The 22,527-nt window shown below is 41.3% G+C and overlaps 1 protein-coding gene across 1 annotated transcript in view; it reads right to left on the bottom strand.

The window, feature by feature from the left end:
• Positions 1–22,527, bottom strand: part of P2RX1 (purinergic receptor P2X 1) — a 199,617-nt gene that overhangs the window by 176,390 nt on the left and 700 nt on the right. The window lies entirely within an intron of this gene.

The raw sequence follows: 22,527 nt of genomic DNA on the forward strand, positions 1-22,527 counted from the left end.
ATAGCGCACGGCACAACGATCTGTGCCGCGTGCTATTAGCCCAGAGTCCCGGCTATCATAAGCAGCCAGAACCAACCCAGTATGATGCAGGGGTCATGGCGTGACCCTGTTTTAACCTGTTATTTTGGGATTTTTCACCAAGAAAGGATGCAAGTAACGACGAAAATTTACCACCAAAATAAAGTAGAATATGTCACGAAAAAACAATCTCAGAATCAGAATAATCGGTAAAAGCATCTTAGAGTTATTAATGCTTAAAGTGACGGTGGTCAGACTTGCGAAAAAAGGCTGCGTCCTTAAGGTGAAAAAGGGGTTAAGTCCTTAAGGGGTTAAAGGGGTTGTGCGCTGCCCTGCAGTTCGGAGCTCCACTCACTGCGTCCGGAAGTTCATTACTCCGAACGCTGTGTGCGGGCTTCCGTGTTCGCGGCCGGCGGGCGTGACGTCACGCCCGGCCCCTATGTGACGTCTCGCCCGCCCCCTCAACGACCGCTGTCACACCCCCTTCCCATAAACTTTGGTAGAGGGGGCGGGCATGACGTCACGAGGGGGCGGGCAAGATGTCACGAAGGGGCCGGGCGTGACGTCACGCCGGCCGCGAACACGGAAGCCCGTACACAGCGTTCGGAGTAATGAACTTCCGGACACTGTGAGCGGTGCTCCGAACTGCAGGGCAGCGCCCCTTTAAATCCCAGGCACAGGGCGTACAGATACGCCCTGCGTCCTTAACAGGTTAAAGGCAGATTTCTAAAATGTACATTTTACATTTGTATTTTAACACTTTTAATAGACATTAAATAATTTAAATCTGCATGAAGATAAGCTCAGAAATATTGTAAAAAATTTTAGTATAAAAACTGTGGTAATTCCAGTGTTGTGTGCACTGAAGGTTGCTTTTCCTATGCCTATTTCACTGAAGTATTTTAGGTTTTTTTCTTATTTTGCACTGTGTGAACCCAGCCCAAATGAAAAAAATGCATTTCTATTTTAGAAGCATTCCTTTGAAAAACACATATATTTGCCTGCTTCTATTTTACTTCTTGTGAATCCAGACTAAATAAAGACTAATGTGGTGCTTTTCCTCTTTTTATGTCTACACTTGCATAACAAATATGAAACAGCATGTATAATTTCAGAATATCACATCTAGAGATGAGCAAACTTACAGTAAATTCGATTCGTCACGAACTTCTCAGCTCGGCGGTTGCTGACTTTTCTTGCATAAATTAGTTCAGCTTTCCGGTGCTCTGGTGGGCTGGAAAAGGTGGATACAGTCCTAGGAAAGAATTTCCTAGGACTGTATCCACCTTTTCCAGCCCACGGGAGCACCGGAAAGCTGAACTAATTTATGCAGGAAAAGTCATCAACCGCCGAGCCGAGAAGTTCGTGACGAATCGAATTTACTGTAAGTTCGCTCATCTCTAATCACATCATATGAAATAACTGTTTTGGTGAACCTCAATTCACATACAGCTAAAATCCTTCTTACAGAAATAATGGCTCAGATTAACTAAAACTCTTCAAATGCTCCAGATTAATAAATATGGCACATCTGTCTGGTATAAGTTTAGCCCAACTATTAGTTGAAACTGAAATAATGTATCACAATTTTGGCCCATTTGGGTTATGCCCCTTTTATTAAGGCCAAACACCCTCTATCCAGGTCACATCACTTTTGTCATCCTCTTAAAAGTGTCAGAATCTCATAATAAAAGTTGTACACAGTTGGGGGGAAAAGTATTTAGTCAGCCACCAATTGTGCAAGTTCTCCCACTTAAAAAGATGAGAGGCTGTAATTTTCATCATAGGTATACCTCAACTATGAGAGACATAATGAGAAAAAAATCCATAAAATCACATTGTCTGATTCTTAAAGAATTTATTTGGAAAATATGGTGGAAAATAAGTGTCTGGTCAATAACAAAAGTTCATCTCAATACTTTGTTATATACCCTTTGTTGGCAATGACAGAGGTCAAATGTTTTCTGTAAGTCTTCACAAGGTTTTCACACACTGTTGGTGGTATTTTGGCCCATTCCTCCATGCAGATCTCCTCATCAGTGATGTTTTTGGGCTGTTGCTGGGCAACACAGATTTTCAACTCCCTCCAAAGGTTTTCTATGATGTTGAGATCTGGAGACTGGCTAGGACACTCCAGGACCTTGAAATGCTTCTTAGGAAGGCACTCCTTCATTTCCAGGGCGATGTGTTTGGGATCATTGTCATGCTGAAAGACCCAGCCACGTTTCATCTTCAATGCCCTTGCTGATGAAAGGATGTTTTCACTCAAAATCTCACGATACATGGCCCCATTCATTCTTTCCTTTACACGGATTGTCGTCCTGGTCCCTTTGCTGGAAAACAGCCCCAAAGCATGCTGAAAAACAGCCCCAAAGCATGATGTTTCCACACCCATGCTTCACAGTAGGTATGGTGTTCTTTGGATGCAACTCAGCATTCTTTCTCCTTTAAACACGATGAGTTAAGTTTTCACCAAAAAGTTCTACTTTGGTTTCATCTGAACATATGACATTCTCTTAATACTCTTCTGGATCATCCAAAAGCTCTCTAGAAAACTTCAGATGGGCCCGGACATGTACTGGCTTAAGTAGGAGGACACGTCTGGCACTGCATGGTTTGAGTCCTTGGCAGCGTAGTGTGTTACTGATGGTAGCCTTTGTTACTTTGGTCCCAGCTCTCTGCAGGTCATTCACTAGATCCCCGTGTGGTTTTGGGATTTTTGCTCACCGTTCCTGAGATCATTTTGACACCACAGGGTGAGATGTTGCGTGCAGCCCCAGATCGAGGGAGATTAACAGTGGTCTTGTATGTCTTCCATTTTCTAATAATTGCTCTCACAGTTGATTTCTTCACACCAAGATGCTTGCCTATTGCAGATTCAGTCTTCCCAGCCTGATGCAGGCCTACAATTTTGTTTCTGGTGTCCTTGGACAGCTCTTTGGTCTTGGCCATAGTGGAGTTTGGAGTGTGACTGTTTGAGGTTGTGGACAGGTGTCTTTTATACTGATAACAAATTCAAACAGGTGCCATTAATACAGGTAACGAGTGGAGGACAGAGGAGACTCTTAAAGAAGTAGTTACAGGTCTGTGAGAGCCAGAAATCTTGCTTGTTTGTAGGTGACAAAATACTTATTTTCTGAGACTTACAGAAAACGTTTGACCTCTGTCATTGCCAACAAAGGGTATATAACAAAGTATTGAGATGAACTTTTGTTATTGACCAAATACTTATTTTCCACCATAATTTGCAAATAAATTCTTAAAAAATCAGACAATGTGATTTTATGGATTTTTTTTTCTTATTATGTCTCTCATAGTTGAGGTATACCTATGATGAAAATTACAGGCCTCTCTCATCTTTTTAAGTGGGAGAACTTGCACAATTGGTGGCTGACTAAATACTTTTTTGCCCCATTGTAAGTCAGTTTGTTGTGCAAATTTATTTTCATTACAATTCATTTTTAAGTCGATCTGGTTGTTCATATGTTTGCTAATAATCTTAAAATAGTACAGGGGGTTATGATACATTAGTCAGTTGTAAAAGCCCACGTACATTTATGGAACTACAATGTTGTAATATGTACATTAAAATAGTCAACAAGGTAAGTAAATAAGCCTGGAAAAAGTCTCTTATACAAATCTCCAGCAGGGGAACACAAATACTGTCTCTTAATAAATAGCAAAAGAGAGATGCTGGCACTGCTAGTGCTAAAAGCTATATATTGCAACCAACCAGAGAGTGGCACAGTCCCATGCTGGATAAGATTCTGGTGGTGCTCAGGTTGGCAGAGTAATTCATTTAAATTCAAGCATGAAGAAGGAAACAGAGGCACTAACAAGAGCTTTTATTTCAGGCACACATGGGTAAGATGCAGAGGCGATCCACAAAGCAGAGTGATGGCTGTTTCACACAATTTCACTTCTTCACTTCAAATGCTGTGCCCAGATGTGATAGGTATTTTTTGCCATAGATTTAGTTTAAATATGCAGGAAATCCACAAAGATTCCAATAAAAATGTAGATTTTTTTCAGATTTTGACCTGCATTTAACCCAGATTTCATTACAAAGAATAAAATCAGCTAAATTGCATAATAATAATTGCATAATAACAACATAATACAAGTAATTAAGTAAGTAATTAAGTAAGTAACATAATATAAGTAATTATTCTGCAGATGTAAAAGTCCACAGCATGCTCTGAATCACCATTTACATATAATACTTGAAATTGCTGTGGATTTGCAGTATGAAGGTCTTTCACATTTATACTTGGCCAAAATCTCCCATTTCCCAACACTTTTCACTCATGTAAGCAACACCCAAGAAAATAATTAGCAGGCTGTGCAATTGACAATCCAATGCTAGAAAACACTATAATGCCTGGGGGTTGGCTTCCATTGATGTTCTGTGTGTCTTGGCACTCACCATCACTCAGGTTCATTCTCTGTTCCATGGCTCTGCTGTAGGCCCTGGGCTTCCTCCGCTGGACTCCTCTTGCTGCTTCTACCCATGCTGTAGTTCCTCCACTCATCCCTGGCGCCTGAGCAATATTGTAGCTTGTTATTGTACTAGTAAAGGTAAGGTTTTGATCGACTGTGCTCCTCATCTAAGCCTGATGCCTGACTCTGCCTGATCCCTCTGTGCTTTGCTGATTCTGTAGTGTTTCATGAGCCTACACCTCCTGGCTGCATTCGAGCTTCTCATCTCTGCTGTTCTGTGAATTCAGCTCTGCTTTAACACCAACTCAGCTCTGCTGCTCAGCACTCTACTTTTCTGTACTACTACCACCTACTGTCTGCATCTCCAGTGCTTGGCATAAGGGCCTTCTGGCCTGCCAGGCCAGTTACCACCTAACTAGGACCATTCTTGCTGTAGCAACCTTACATTCCCTTGCAGAAAAAGTCCATCTTCTGCATCCTGGAGCGGGAAAAAGGGTGAAAACCAGGGAACTTAGACTCCACGCCTATATTTGTCCTAGTCAAACTGGTAGGTGGCACAGCGGGTACACACATGTTGGGGCATACGCTATCTTCTTTCTCTCTCTGACTATCTGGACCAAAAATGACATATCAAGACATTTAGAAATTGAGCCTTCTACATGAGTGACAATGTCAAATCTATACAGCTGAGTAATAACTAAAATTAGTAAGAAGTGGACAGAATATATTGCATGGATTTTTTAGACTGATTAAAGCCATTTATTTTTTTTTGCTAATCTGTTTTTATTTTCTGATTGTTATTTTTTATTTAACTTTTAGTACTTTTTGGGGTTGGCCATGCTTTTAACAGCATTTAGAGATATGCTTTACAGCATGCCGCATGGACATAGGAAAAATAGCCTAGAGAAGACTCTATTTACGTAGTTTGTCAGTTTCTAAGCATTCTCTGTAAACTGTGCAGAGGTCATAGTGCAGAGGTCATAGTGTAGTGGGGATAAGATCTGTGATCGCGGGGGTCCCGCCGCTGGGGACCCCCGGATCTCAACTGCAGTGCCCCTCTGTCATTACTGCATAGAGCTAACTCGCTCTGTGCGTAATGACGAGCAATACAGGGGCCGGAGCATCGTGATGTCTCAATACAAGTCTATGGGAGGGGGCATGGCAGCTGTCACGCCCCCATCCGTAGACTTGCATTAAGGGGCCAAGCCGTGACGTCACAAGGGGGCGGAGCCATGACATCACGATGCTCCGGCCCCTGTATCGCCCGTCAGTATGCATTGAGCGAATTAGCTCTGTGCAGTAATGACAGTGGGGTGCTGCAGCCGAGATCCCGAGGGTCCCCAGCAGCAGGACCCCTGAGATCAGAGGATAAGATGTCTACGGCCGGAGTACCCCTTTAATGTAGAAAAAATATATTATCATACTAAGCAAGTTTTAATTGAAGGTTCTTGGTTCTGAGCATCTGTAGAATAGCACGATCATGATCACAGTTCTCTATAGTTACGGCTGCAATGTTGTCTCAGTAACAAAAGCTCCAAAAATGTAAGGTGCACACTGAATAGAGTTGAGCGAACTTAGAGTAAATTAGCTCGTAGCGAACCTCGCAGCTCGGCTGTTGATTACTTTAGTCTGCATAAATTAGTTCCGCTTTCCAAGGGCTCCAGTTGCCTTGAAAAGGTGGATACAGACCTACGAGACCTAAGACTGTCATCCTGGACTTTTCCAGGCAACCAGAGCCCTTGGAAAGCTGAACTAATTTACGTAGATTAAAGTCATCAATAGCCGAGCTGCGAGGTTCGCTACGAGCCAATTTACTCTAAGTTCGCTCAACTCTAACACGGAACACAGATTTAAAAAAGGTAGTTAAGTTAGTATTTTTGGATTTGGATATATAAGGAACATTTTTTGTTCTATCTTCTGCAGCCATAAATGTTATATGACATGGCACGTGGCATTGTCTTATCTTTTATTATTGCACATTGTCACGCCATACATATGTTATACTTCATTGTATGTATGTGATATAACCAAAAGTAAACATTTAACTTAGAGGCACTGTCATAATGAAAAACTTTTTATATTTTGTAGTACTAATAATAAGATTACTTTAAAAAAAATACTGTGTGTGTATATATATATATATATATATATATATATATATATATGTATATATATATATAAATAAATACACACCAACATATTTCATGTTCACATATACTCATGTCATTATCTAATAACATAGATTAAATTGCCAATTTGCCAGAATTTTCCTTATTTCTTTAAGGGCAATCCTGCCCCCTGTTTACTGTCCCACAGACACTGTCAGTTTGAATTTTAAATTGCCCATTATTTATTAGAAGAGTCAGAATTTCTGCTGTTCAGATGATTTATTAGTAGAATCTGATGGATAACAGCCAATATGTGTATAGTTCTGGTCTATAGTACATATTGGGGTTTGATCAAGTGTCTGAACACTAAAGGGGTATTCCAGGAATTTTTTTTATTTGACTATGCTACAGGGGCTGTAACGTTAGTGTAGTTCATAATATAGTGTCTGTACCTGTGTGTGATGGTTTTCTCACAATTCCTCTGTGATTTTCACTCCAATATTTATTTTTACCAGCATACGAAATGACTGTTGTCTCAGATTTTTCCCAGCTTGCAATGTGGCCGAGACCTGACTCACTAGTCAGCTGATGACAGGGAGCCTGTCTGCTTCAATGGGTGGAACGATCGCTTGGTGGGAGAGAGATCAATCTGCAACTAATCCAACAGCTGTAGGCACCCTGATTGAAAACCACAGGTCTTTTAATGGATGCAGCTCATTTATGTTTCAATGGGTGGGGTGGCTGATATGTGGGAGGGAGGAAAATGGAATTGTGGAATTTGTAGTCAAAAAAAGAAAAATCAAACAGGAAATACCTGTTCACAAAAAGCTAGCCACAGTGTTATGTAATCTCACAACATGGCCATTTAGCCCCAAGACAAGCGCAGATCCTTCCTAAGCATGTCCATTACTGCCTGCCAGGTACATACTAAAATCACTTTATGGTGGATAACCCCTTTAAGGTCTGATCTGGGCTCAGAGTTTGGGGGTCCGGAGTAATTAGGGAGTTCTGTGTCAACACAACAAGAGAGGTTAAAATGTATCATTGTAGATATTCAGCAGGTTTCCCTGCAGCTGAAATTCCGCCTGCGGATTCTCGGCATTAAGTTGCTACCCATTGAAGTAAATGGCTAGCAACATAATCTGCTTGCAGGTTTTACGACCATGGAATTTCCTCTTGCAAAATTCTGTAAGAGGAATTTCAAGTCCTGGAAACTAGCTGCGGATGCACTATTCATGACCCTTCCCTAAAGGGGTTTTGTGAGATAAGAATATTGTTGGCCTATCTTCAGAATAGGTCATTAATATCGGACTGGTGGGGTTGGCTGTTTAAATTAGAGGGGCAAAGGTTTAAAAGTACTAGGAGGAAGTATTACTTTACTGAGAGAGTAGTGGTTACATGGAATAGACTTCTTGCAGAAGTGGTCGCTACAAATAGAGTGAAGGAATTTAAAGGGGTACTCCGGCGCTTAGACATCTTATCCCCTATCCAAAGGATAGGGGATAAGATGCCTGATCGCGGGGGTCCCGCTGCTGGGGACCCCCATGATCTTGCACGCCGCACCCAGTTTAAAACCAGTCCCCGGAGCGTGTTCACTCCGGGTCTCATTACTGTCGATCACGGGGCTGGAGCGTTGCGACGTCAAGGCTCTGCCCTGTGTGACATCACGCTCCGCCCCCTCAATGCAAGCCCATGGGAGGGGGCATGGCAGCTGTGGGACCCCTGCGATCAGGCATCTTATCCTCTATCCTTGTGATAGGGATAAGATGTCTTAGGGCTGGAGTACCCCTTTAAAGCCTTGTCCTTGTCAGTATATATAACTCACTGTACAGAGAACTGCAGCATGGCTCAGTTCAACAGAAAAGTGAAGGGGATGAAGCCATTAACTAGCCTTGTGATTTCTTCATTCTGAGAATGACATGACCTAGCAACCTCGGACAATCCTTCTGGTAACAAAAAAAATGTCATATTAGTTTTCAAATCAAATACAATACATGAAATAACAGCAAACCCTGATCACCATTGATGTACGATGACTACTATTGACCAAAGAACACGCTTTCTATAGTGTCTATGCATTTCATGGCATGACAAGCTGTAACTAAACATCCACTTATAACCAATATGCTTATAAGTATGGACAATGTGTTGGGATTTTACTGCTATAAATACAGTACGCTTATGAATTATTATGTGGCAGTTAAACCGATTATTTGTGACAAATGTGAGTAGTTAAGTATGTTTATCTCTATATGCAGCAGTCAGCAGGATACAGTATGTTCATCCAATAGAGGAGTGTAGGCTAAAACCACAATGACCGATGCAAAGTTATAGGCTTTAGCAGAAGTAGTTCCTGTTAAAGCTCCAGCAATTTATTTTATATGTTTATAAACAGCCACAGAAAATGGATAATTTTTACACATTATATGGACCTACAATTTCCATATTTGTCCACTGTGCATAATGAGAATTTTCACCCAAAAAAGATAATATAGCTAAATGTAGAAAAGGTCTAGTAATTCTGTTTGTTATACTAAAACAGATATTGATGTTTTGTTGTGGCAGATATCTTGATGGAAACCCCACCATATTTGTTGTCCTTCTTAAATTAAGTTGAACCTGATGGCCAAATGTTATTCGGTCACAATGTTTATTATATAAAATATCTCAAAAGGGCGAATTAAAAACATCAGACAATATGGTGGCACTTCTGGTTGTGACTTGTGCAGCAATGGCTGCTGTATCTGAATGTAAAAATAGGGATAAGTAAATATAACCCAAAAAATCTTCTGTTTTAGCTTTTGTTGTACTAATACATGGACATTTTAGGCCTCATTCAGACATTTTAGATTTGATTAGAATATAGCATCAGCAGTGTGTAAGGGGTGAACTATACACCCGCTCGTGAATCCTTCATAAGCAGTGGCTATAGGGGTTTCCCCCCCCACCACCACATACTGGATCTACAATACAGTGCCTCTATTCAATGGTATCAGTAACCCCCAAATTCAAAAGCTGGGTGCAGGGCAGGAACAAGAGAGTACTCGGCTCCATGTCCTGCCATTCAGCTCTTGCTGTGTGGTGCAGGCGCCATTAGTGCTGACAGATCCACAGCAGTCAGATACAAGCAGAGAAGCCAGAGCCGTGCTGGAGTGTGTGTGTGTATGGGGGGGTGGGGGGGGGGGGGTTGTGAATATTACCAGGGGGATAGTGTATTTAGTCAGTGTTCTCCAATCTGTCACTCTCCAGATGGGGTGCAAATTACAATTCTCATCATGTTGTGGGAAGGGAGTTGTAGTTTTTCAAAATCTGTAGAGCCACACATTAGGAAGCAATGATTTAGGAGTAAGGGGCACAGTTTATTAGGGGCATGTTGGCACAATTCATTAGAGGCATGGTGGCACAGTTCATTAGGGGCATGTTGGCACAATTTATTGGAAGCACGGTGGCACAGTTCATTAGGGGTACGTTGGCACAATTTATTGGAAGCATGGTGGTATAGTTCATTAGGGGCATGTTGACAATTTATTAGAAGCATGATGGCACAGTTCATTAGGGACATGTTGGCACAATATTAGAGACATGGTGGCAGAGATCCCTAGGGCATGGTTTTACAGTTTATTAGGGGCATGGAGGCAGATCACTAGTGGCATAATGGCACAGATTTCTAGGGGCATGGTGGCAAAGATCAGAAGGGGCATGATCACACAGATTATCAGGGCATGGTTGCACAGATCTTTAGGGCATGGTGGAAAAGACCAGAAGGGGCATGATCACACAGATTATTAGGGCATGGTGGCACAGTTCATTGGTGGCATGTTACCATCTTTCATTAGAGCATGGTGGCACAAATCAGCAGGGGCACAGATCATTAGGGGCATGGTGACGCAAGTTATTAGGGCCATAGGGACACAATGCACTAGGGGCTGCAACACAGTTCAATAGGGGGTCAGTGGAACAGATGGCTAGGGGCATGATGGCACAGTTTTTTAGGGCATGGTGGCACAGATCACTAGATGCATGGTGATAAACGGATCTTTAGAAGCATGGTGACAAAGATCATTAGGGTTTAGACAGTAATGGCTGTGTGTTGAGTTATTTTGAGGGGACACAACATTAAACACATACAGACTGTGCACTCACTCCTTTACATTGTAGCAGAATGTCATTTCTTCAGTGTTGTCACATGAAAAGATAAGATATAACAAAACATTTACTAAAATGTAAGGGATGTACTCCCTTATGAGTGTGTGTGTGTATATATATATATATATATATATATATATATATATATACAACCATGTAAGGGCGCAGCACTCCATTTAAAGTCAAGTGCAATTTAATTATGAAGCCTTTATCAAGCATGCCTGATAAAGGCTTTATTGAGAAGCTGAAACGTTACTTACTGTAAAACTCTCCATTTTACAGTAAAAAACCTGAAAAGGGGCGTGCCCATCTAGAAAAGGGGCGTTGCTACTGAAAAGGGGTGCCCCGGAATTATTTTTTTTAAACAACATATTTTCTAAGATTCACACAGAAAATGTGGCGGATTTGAGGTGAGGAAAACCCTAAAGCTCAGAGCATTTATAAAAAAAAAAGCAAAATGTAGGGAAACCTTAGTAAATACAGTGGAAAACTAATTGTACAGAATTAAAACCCATAAAGAAAATAACTCAACACTTAGTAAATCAGGGCCATTATGTAGAATGCAATCCATATTTATTGAATGAATTTGAAATGCAACAGATCTCAAATTTTCTAAATAGTAAAACAATATCAGAAATAGTTGAGTAGCTTTAGGAGAGTGCACACAGAGGTTCATACATATTTATATATTTGTGTACATAGTCTTGGAATAAACTAATTTGTTGTTTGGTATCCGGTGTGCTTATTGCTGATGTATGATGTATAGTACCAGAGTAATCTGAGACAACAGTAGACAATAGTGAGCCGGAAACATCCATTGACATCTTTAGCACACAACAGGCGTCTGTGTACTGAATCCTGACAGATGTCCATAAAAGGTTCTGCCTGTTTGGTTGTTTCAAAGGATACACAAAGTTGCAAGACTTCTTAGAACTCCAGAAACGCTGTGTCGTATTTCCTTCTTTCTAAGCACATTGTTTATGTTTGAAGCATTATCTAATGATGTGACAAATCTTATGGCATTTTAAAATAAACAGCCAGTGTACTAGAAAACTATTTAGCACATACTCATACTGTAACAATAATATCATAAAGCCTAAAGACCCACGAACGGAAATGTGATTGTGTGTTCCCTGATAAATTTCACTTCAATGTGCAGCAGCTTCTTCTTTAATTTTTTTATTTTATTTAAACCATGACAAGTTTTCAAAACCCCAACGATCAATGCACAAAATCAGTAAAACTCCTTCAAGAGGAAATGTGGTAATTTTCAGGATTCCTTCATGAAATCCTATGTTGACCTATACAGATCGATTTTTGAAAAGAAAGATTGATGGACTCACAAATATCTAATAATGAGATAAAGATATTGTTTAATTTCTGATATTGCCATTGCCTTTTACCATAGTAGACCTACTTTTCTGGTTCAATTGTTTTTATTGAAATTTTTAAAATACAGTAACACAAAATAAATATATAAAGCAAGTAAAACAACGTTTGTTAATATATATCACTTATTTACTTGGCAATGCCAAGAAGGGAACATTGGGTAAGCACAAAATAAATATATACAGTATGTAACACTCACGTTTCAGAAGACAGGAACCCCGGTGGATGTGGATCCGCTGGACCTTTGTGGCAGATGACTCAAACCGTACCAGGAAGCGGAGTCTAATGTGCCGCTGGTTTTCACCAGAGCCCGCCGTAAAGTGGGATGGACTTGCTGCGGGAGGCGACACACAGGTCACTACCCCTGGCTCGGCTCGACCACACAGGTGGCTGAGGAGATGTGAGGCTCAGGAGGGATAAGGCAGCTTGTAGTCTGGATAGCAGAAGGTCAAGGCAGATGGCAAAGTAGCATGGTCAGGACGTAGCAGGAGGTCAGTAGGCATGTGGCAGAGGAGCAAGGTCAAGTCACAGAGCAAAGCAAAGGAACAGATACACGACAAGGCAACTCTCAGGAATGCTTTCTCTTAGGCACAAGGCAACAAAGATCCTGCAGGGAATTGAGGAGGGTGGAGGAATTTATCAATGAGCCACAGGTGAATTACACTGATGAGTGCACTGGTCCTTTAAATCTTAAAGCTCTGGGGCACGTGCGTCCTAGGGGACGGGGACACGCGCACAGGAGCAGAGAGGCAGAGGCTGGGGCAGGAGAAGCACCAGGTGAGTGATGGCCTGGGGCTCGAATGCGGGCGCGTCCCACGATGCGAGTCCGAGCCCCGCCGGCAGCAGCAGGTAACATGACCATGCGCTTACGGCCAGCGTGTGCGGTCGGAGCGCATAACGTAACAATATAAAGCAAGTAAAACAATGTTTGTTAATATATATCACTTATTTACTTGGCAATGCCAAGAAGGGAACATTAAAAAATGTATAAAAGAAAAGAATAAACACGAGAGACTTTATAAAACAAATACATCCTAGATAAGGTAAGTAATAGACCTACGAAGATCCACAAAGAAATATATGATGAAAAACATGCCTGTCGTGGCATAAGAGATGACATATACTAATCTGGCCATTGGGGTTCTGGTGAATTGACTTTACTGAATTATTAGATTTATGAATTATCCTATGCCAATTATTGAGGAAATACGTGATTTTGCAAAGTAGGTTTCTTTTTATTTTTGTGTGTGTGTGTGACTTCATATGTATAAATAAGCTTTGAAAATGCAAATTGGAATGGCATTTATTACTCACACAGACATGTAAAAGTCAGTCACATGTAGCCAGTCTGTTTATTTGATATTTGAAAAAGTTAATAAAAACAAAAAAAGGGAAAAAATATCTATGTTAATGCAAGAGATTTACCTCATTTATCACCATAGAAGACAAATGGTAGAACCTAAAATCCAACAATGAAAACCCCCGAAGTACCTGGAAAGATTTTTCACATTCCTAACTCACTGTGCACAAGAAAGTAACAAGAGGGTGTCTAGCAATGATCATTTCAGAAAGTCAAGTCAAATAGCTGATAAATGGCCGGACGAAGCACTTGAGTGTGCGAAACGGAGCCTTATCTCTTGTTGTTTATGTTATATCCTTACATGTTCTTCCTTCTGTGCTTATTATAAACTGTATGCTTATTTAGATATGTTTCATATTTAGTACATATCCTTTATGGATTCTTAAAACAAACACCCTTGTTTGACCTAAATACAGTTCTTAATCATCTCACCCAATTCTGATGTTGGACCCTGACGAGCGCCTGCATGTATTTCTAACACCCATATCTGGTTAGTAGGCAACCTGATGCTTCTCCTGCCCCAGTCCTTGGCTTCTTGCTAATTTGGGCTAATGTGCTTCTTATTGACACATTGGCAATCGGTTGCCCAAACATTATATAGAATATAAAAAGGGACTTTTTGCCGAAACAACTGATGTTAGAAGAAAATGTTGTCTCACCCTCAACTTGCATCAGCCTGGTTGTTGAGGTATATAGCTCTACCTGCTCCCGTTCCTGTGTATTGTTATTGACCACTGCTTGTTTCGGATCCTGACCTCCTTTGGATTGCCTGCTTGGAACCGTTTGTCAGGACTTTTCCTGACAACTCTCTCCTCTTTCCTCTGGCCTACCACATCTGGACTGCTCTCTTGGTGATGACCCATCGCTATATTCTAGACTACACTACTACTCTATTAGTTCTATTGTGTCAATATGTAACTATTTAGAGAATGCAAACTGGAAAACCTCCCTCGGTGCAGTCCATACTGCCTTGTGAGAATTTAGGGTAAAAACAAGGTAAGCCCCTCCAATATTCATCGCATTCTACGATGCACTAAATGGATTGAGGCTTAGAGAATCCACATCATTGGTATGAGACAAAATAAGTTGTCTTGGGATTCTTATACTAATTAGATAATGGTGAAGAGGAGGGGTATCACTAAAAAGGTTTATTTTAGGACTGCATCTTTACATTATGGGAATGGAGACCACAGGATTTAAATTCCCGTGAAGAAATGTTCTTTTGTTTAGACATCAGGACAGGATTATTATAGATAAATGTTAACACATGTATTTAGATTTAGGCTAATGTTTTGGTTCTTTAGACCTTGATCAATTATCTGCGGAAGTGCAGAAACACAGTGTAATGTTTGAGCACCATCAATTCTATGACAAAACAGATACATTTTACATGCTTACTCCAATTAACCAGCATTGGTTAAAATGTACCTGACTTTTGTTCTAGAGGCTGCCTTTGTTTTATATGGATGGACATTCATCTGAATGTCAGCTATGTAATGCTCCGTTCCCTTTAGGCTCGTGTTACACACACAGTAGTTTTTTGGAAAACTGCCACAGAAAATTTTGAGCCAAATCCAGAAGTGCATTGAGAAATAGAAGTCCTCCTTTAATATTTTTCATTCCTTTTTAATCCACTCCAGGCTTTGGCTGCAGGTCTTTCGCTGTATACTATGAGGACCCCATCGTCTGTTCTGCTTTCATAACAAAGCATTGTCAGTCATACTTTTTAGCTCTTATTTATTGGGATACTATATTTTTGTCTTGTTTTATATACAGTCATGACCGTAAATGTTGGCAACCCTGACATTTTTCTAGAAAATGAAGTATTTCTCACAGAAAAGGATTGCAGTAACACATGTTTTGCTATACACATGTTTATTCCCTTTGTGTGTATTGGAACTAAACCAAAAAAGGGAGGAAAAAAAGCAAATTGGACTTAATGTCACTCCAAACTGCAAAAATGGTCTGGACAAAATTATTGGCACCCTTTCAAAATTGTGATAAAATAAGATAGTTTCAAGCATGTGAAATTGTTTCAAGCAAGAGGATGCCTTTGATGTGAGCTCCGTGCTGGCCTTGGCCGTTTAGCCTCTCTCAGCACCATTTATTGGCTCCTTCGCACCTGGGGGAATATGTCCCACTCACAACAGAAGAGTAAAAAGCAATTATCCCAACAACTGTCCCAGTCAATACCTGATTTATTTTGGACCGGGTCGCACTCCAAGATGCCGGCATACCGCTCAAGCTCTCCAGCTGAACGCTCAGATGAGGAGCTTCCAGAACCTGACGACCTCACTCCTACTTCCATGTTTCGGGACATAAAGCGATTGTTCCAAACGGAACTTTCTAAGGCTGTTACAGACCTCTCATCACAGCTGTGCGAGTTAGGGCAGCGGGTAGCAGACTCAGAGGCCTGGATTGACGATCTGGCTGACACCATAGATAACGATCACTGCAAGCTGGAGGATCATTCAGCACAGCTGCAGGCCCTCGAGCTGAAACTTGAGGACCTAGAAAATCACTCTAGATGGGCAAACCTATGGATCAGTGGCCTACCGGAGGAGGTGACTGAAGTTTCTAAGACCATCTCTACATTGTTCTGTGAGCTAGTCCCACAACTGATGCCGGAACTTCTCCACTTTGACCACATACACAGGGCCTAAAAATCCTGATCTACAGTGGGACGTGATTCTGAAACTGCATTATCCTGAGGTGATAGATATGATCTTGCAAGCTGCTAGAAATGTTCCTGCACTCCCGGGAGTCCCCACGCACCTGATACGCACCTGGATAACAGTTGGCAAAGATAGGCGTTCATCACACTCTCCTTCGGTGGACCCTCTACCTCCTTGAAATCTGTTCTCCACTTGCTATACCTCTTTGTTTTTCTTGAGTTGGGACACTATCCTGTTTTCTACAATGTAGGTTGCTTGTTCTTATGGTTACCTGATGACATGCAGTGCTTGTTAACCTGGACATGAGGCTGGACTGCACCTCTTTCTTTTTCCCCTGCCCTCCCAGGCGGCCTGTTGAGGATCCCTGCATTCCATCTTTATGAGGCTTACCAGTGGTCCAGAACACTGCGCTCTGCTACCCCTCCTTGGGGCCTAGGAAGAATGTCAGACGACTTATCACGGCCGCCTGTCTTTCCAATAAATGGATCTGTTTATGTTCTGTTTTGTCTCTTTTTTTTTCCGTTTTTGCAGGTACACTACTGGATTGCACATCAGCAGCATTTCAATCTGCATTTCAATATGGCGGTCAGTCCCTCTTTTATGTTATGGGTGCACTCTTCTATTATTTTGCTGTCATATTGTAGCATGTTCTATCACCTGTCCATTGGCTAAAGTATAGACTCACAATGATCGGGGATTTAATTCCCCTGCCAAAAGAAGTAAGGCTTTCATGATTACACTAAATTGCACCCAGAGGTGCTGTGATTACAGGAGGCGCATTTCACACAGACATCTTAATCTTCCTTTTTGCATAGGTCATATAATAGTTTTTAATGTTCTTCATTTAGATCTAAATGTAGAGAGGTTATGACACTACTGCACAATTAATTTCCTTTTTCTGTACAGCAGGAACACGTAGATCCCAAAGGGCGTTTCATACTACTACTGGGTACCATATATGATAAGGTCTTGTGTTTAGTTAATGCATATGCACCAGCGTATGCCCCTTTAACATTTTTTGGGCAGATGTGTGCTAGTCTTGAGCCCCTGACATTTAATACATTGATTTGGGCAGGCAATTTTTATATGATATAGAATGGTATGCTAGATAGCTCTAACCTGGGTCGGTTTCGCAGGTCAGGGGCTCAACGTTTGTTACAACAACTCTTTGTAGATCATGGTCTGGCAGAAGTTTGTCGCAAGCTCAATGGAATGGCTAGAGGTTATTCTTATTATTTCCCAGCTTAACGCCATTACAACAGGATTGACTGGGTGTTGACAACCACAAGGGCATTGCCTTCTCTCCTCTACGCATGACATTTCCCATCGGGTCAGACCATGAAATGGTGTGTGCAGTGTTTAATTTTATGTCCCCTTTTACTTACCCATTTAGATGGTGCTTAAACGAGTCTCTGCTGACCATGCCTAGGGTCCAACAGCAATTGGACTCTAACCTTACGTCCTACTTTACCGTTAATACTGACTGTACTACTGTGCCTGAACTGATTTGTGGACGGATCTCTTTAGCCACGGGCAACAAACGTGATCGAACGAAAATGCAAGCTGCTTTAGAATATAAATTGCACTTCTGTCCACTACAGTAGAAAAGGTGGTGCGTTGGATGAAAGCAATCTATTACAAATTTGCAAATAAGATTGACCGTCTCTGACATAGTTTAATAGGGTACATAGTCTACAGTTGCGTCACGGTCTCCGTTCTTCCCACCCCGATAGGAGTGAAAAGCGGAATAGATCCTACTTTTCACAACTTTATACTGCACCTACCCCTTCTGCTTCATATTCTGATTAACTCTCTGCCTTTCTCTCCTCTGTCACTCTTCCAACTTTATCTTTGGATGCCAGAGAGTCCCTAAATGCCCCCTACACCTTTGAAGAGGTATTGGATGCAATTACCCATCTAAAGTCGGGAAAGTCCCCCGGGACAGATGGCCAGACGGTAAGTCCAACCGAGATCTCTTACGTACTGCCAATTATCGCCCGATTTCGCTCCTTAATGTGGATGCTAAGCTTCTAGCATACATTATGGTTTCCCGCCTTAATCCATGTCTCCCGGGTCTGGTAGACCAGGACCAGGTGGGATTTGTTCCTGGCCGCCAGGCCCCGGACAACATTCGGAATGTCCTGGATCAGATACACTGGGCTGGGTCAAAGTCTACCCACCTGGTAGTTCAGGCCTTGAAAAGACATTTGATTGTGTGTCTTGGCCTTACCTATTAGCAATCTTGTCCAAATTTGGATTTCCAGGTTCTTTTATCCGAATCCTATCTCATTTGTACTCGACCCCGGCTGCATATTTGAAGTTGCCTTTCACGTCTCCACACCCCATATTGGTGAGGCGTGGTGACCCTTGTCACCAGCCCTTTTCGCCTTAGTGATGGAGCCTTTTGCGCAGCTGATCAGGGACCACCCTGATATAAGTCGTGCAACGATTGGCTCTTCTGTGTATAAGGTGAACCTCTTTGCAGATGACCTTTTGTTGACCCTCACAAATGCACTTACCAAACCTTTTTAAACTTCTTGATGGTTTCGCCTTGCAGTTAGGGCTGCGTGTAAATGATACTAAATCCGAGATACTCTACTGTAATGTTTCACTCCCTATTCAACAATCTATTGACCATACCTTTAACTTTAAGGATTCTACGTCTGGCCTTCCTTACCTGTGGGTCAAGCTGACCCATTCTCTTCAGTCCCTCTATGGGGGTTAATTACACGGTGGTATATCGGGCAATCAGAGCTGATTTAGTGCGGTCAAATTATCCTTACATCTTCTCGATGGGCAGGGTGAATGTAAGAAAAAAGGTCATTTTACAGAGACTGCTCTATTTGTTTCATTCACTCCCTATCCCTGTAGCTAAACGAGATCTAGAGGCACTACAGCAAGTTTTTGCTTATGTCTGGGCCTATAAATGTCCACTTATATCACAAACAATGATGCACTATAATAGAAAATTGGGAGTCCTATCTGTCTCCCATTTTCTCAAATATTATTATGCAGCACGACTAGCTCAGTTGGCTCTCATTAACGCAAAGGCAGGGGCCCCACGGTGGACTCCTCTAGAGAACTCCTGACTTTCCCCCTATTCCTATGAGGGGCTCATGTGGACCTCATGCCCAGTGGCTACACTGTTACCAATTTCAGCGCAGGTGGCTCTATACTCCCTTTCTCTCTGGAGTCAGGTTCACTTTAAGTTCAGGAAGAGATCACTTGAAAAAATCCATAGTGAAAAACTCCAGAACTTCCAGAGTGGATAAAAAAAGTATAGAATTTATTCAATCTCCGTGGAGGTAAAAAACATGCATAGAAGGCAGGAAAATATGATAAAAACTGACGCGTTTCGTTAGCCTTTGTCATACCTTGACAAAGGCTAACGAAACGCGTCGGTTTTTATCGTATTTTCCTGCCTTCTATGCATATTTTTTACCTCCACGGAGATTGAATAAATTCTATACTTTTTTATTGACTCTGGAAGTTCTGTAGTTTTTCACTATCGATTTTTTCAAGTGATCTCTTCCTGTATAGTTTGCCTCGTGGATCGGCCACGTTTCCCGTGCACCCAGAGTGGATGAGCAGCCGAGACTGAATACTACGAGGTATATATTTTCCAGTTTCACTTTAAGTTCACCTTGCAATCTTCAGTCTCTCCACTGCTTCCTTTCCCTTCTAACCAACTCTTCTCCCCTGGCCTTTCCCGGTCCCTATACCAGTAGCGGATAGAGAAGAAACTTCTTTTGTTACACAACCTTACTTATGGCTGAGTCCTCCACTCATTAACTTCTCTTCAAACTAGGTATGATTTGCCTGATAGGTAGGTTTTTAGAGCTAATCAAATACTCTCTTTTTTTATCACACCCATACCTTCAGGTCTATCCTTACTCGCCCTACATTCTTCGAAGCCTATCTTCTCTATCGACCCCTCACACTGGTTTTCTCTCTATGCTTTATGCCCATTTGAATCCCCCCCTGCAGGACCAAAAATTGAAGTTTATGGAACATTGGGAGGCAGACTTGCATACCTATCTTTCTTTATCTCAATGGAGAGATGGATGCGTGGAACTGGGTAAGGCTAGCTGGCAAGTATCACTCATGGAGACAGCATTGAGGGTCCTACATCCTACATACATGGTCCCCTCACGGCTTCACTCTATATACCCAGAGGTTTCTCCACAATGCTTCTGTGGTTGTGGTCAACAGGGAACCATGCATCAATGTTTGGTGGGGCTGCCCCCAACAGTGGTTGGTTTCTGGACGCGTATCCTAGATTTATTGGCTGCTCTCATCACATCTCATGTCCCTCGCACTTCAGCTTTTTGTCTACTTGGTTCTAAGCCGAGTAGGATGCCATACAGAAGTTTTTAATTGTAATCTCAATTGTTTATCAGATATGAAATGTCTTCTAGTTAACCCCTTAACGACCATGGACGTAAATGTATGTCCTGGTTTGGCGGGACTTCCCGCACCAGGACGTACATTTAAGTCCTGTGTATGACCACGAGCATCGGAAGGGTGCTCGCGTCATACACGGCAGGTTCCGGCTGCTAGCAGCAGCCTGGGACCCACCCGTAATGGCCGACATCCACGATTGCACGGATGTCCGCCATTAACCCCTCAGATGCCATGATCTGTATACAGATCACGGCATCTGCGGCACTTTGATTGAATGATCGGATCGCCCGCGGCGATCCGATCATCCAGCATGGCGGCCGGCGGTCCCCTCACCTGGCTCCTGCAGTCTCCCGGGGTCTCCTGCTCTGGTCTGAGATCGAGCAGACCAGGGCAGAAGATGACCGATAATGCTGTACATAGCACTGAACTGTGTTAGCAATCAAAGGATTGCTATAGATAGTCCCCTATGGGGACATAAAAAGTGTAAAAAAAAAAAATTTGAAAAATAAAAAAAAAAAAAGTGAAAAATCCCCTCCCCCAATAAAAATGAAAATTGTCAGTTTTTCCCATTTTACCCCCAAAAATCATAATTTAAAAAAAATAAACATATTTGGTATCGCCGCGTGCGTAAATGTCCGAACTATCAAAATATAATGTTAATGATCCCATACGGAGAATGGCGTAAACGTAAAAAATAAAAAAGTCCAAAAATTATGCTTTTTTGTCACATTTTATAAAAAATTTTTTAATAAATGATCTAAAAGTTTTATATATGAAAATGTGGTATCTAAAAAAAGTACAGATGACAGCGCAAAAAATGAGCCCTCATACCGCCTTATATATGGAAAAATGAAAAAGTTATAGGTGGTCAAAATAGGGCGATTTTAGATTACTGATTTTGTATAAAAAGCTTTAGATTTTTTTTAAGCGGTACAAAAATATAAAAGTATCTAGCCATGGGTATAATTTTAATCGTATTGACCCACAGAATAAAGAACACATATCATTTTTACCGTAAATTGTACAGTGTGAAAACGAACCTCTCCAAAATGTGCAAAATTTCCTCCCTAAAAATTTTTTTGGGGGGGTTCGCCGTACATTTTGTGGTAAAATGAGAGGTTTCATTACAAAGTGCAATTGGTCACGCAAAAAACAATCCCTTATATGGGTCTGTAGATGGAAATATAAAAGAGTTATGGATTTTAGAAGGCGAGGAGGAAAAAACGAAAATGCAAAAATAAAATTGGCCTGGTCCTTAAGGTGAAAATGGGCTTGGTCATTAAGGGGTTAAATATATGCAATTTTTGTTAAAAAATATGAATGCATTTTTTTATATCTCAGTATTCTTAGTACTGTGAGATATCAGTGTTGCCTAGAGAGCTGGAGTACACATACAATTGCTTTTTTTGTATTTCTTTGGGTACAATGACCAACCAAGGCAAACCGTACCCCAACCACTGAGGGGATTGGATAGTGAGCAATAAGCATTTACTGTATGTGTTTCATATAGAGAAAGCTCCCAAATTATGCATGCTAAGTAGGCTTCATAGGGAAGGGTGACCACTTGAATATTCATAAGAACTAAGAAGGATCATAACTGTAAGCAGATAGAAGAGTATGAAATATATGCATTAACGATATAGTAAATTTGAGTAGCTGTATTAGTCCAATGATGCAGATGCAAATCAAAAATGTTGCAGTATCTTGTAATACCATTTTTATTGGACTAACCATATTCTGTTAGTCTAATAATACAGGTATTACAAGATACTGCAACATTTTTTGATTTGCATCTGCATTAACGATATAAAGAGATATATATACTCGTGCTAGTGATGGGTCTATGTAGATTATGTGCCCAGGCTGATGCTACACTTTAAGTATGAGTCCCTGTACCTTATACAAGAATGTCATCACAAATTGAAAAAGTATATGTTAGTGAGCGCTGGATGGGACTTTATATCCAAAGGGAAATGCATACCTGTAT

This window comes from Hyla sarda, chromosome 2 (assembly GCF_029499605.1).
Source record: "Hyla sarda isolate aHylSar1 chromosome 2, aHylSar1.hap1, whole genome shotgun sequence".
In the NCBI taxonomy this organism is placed as follows: Eukaryota; Metazoa; Chordata; class Amphibia; order Anura; family Hylidae; genus Hyla; species Hyla sarda.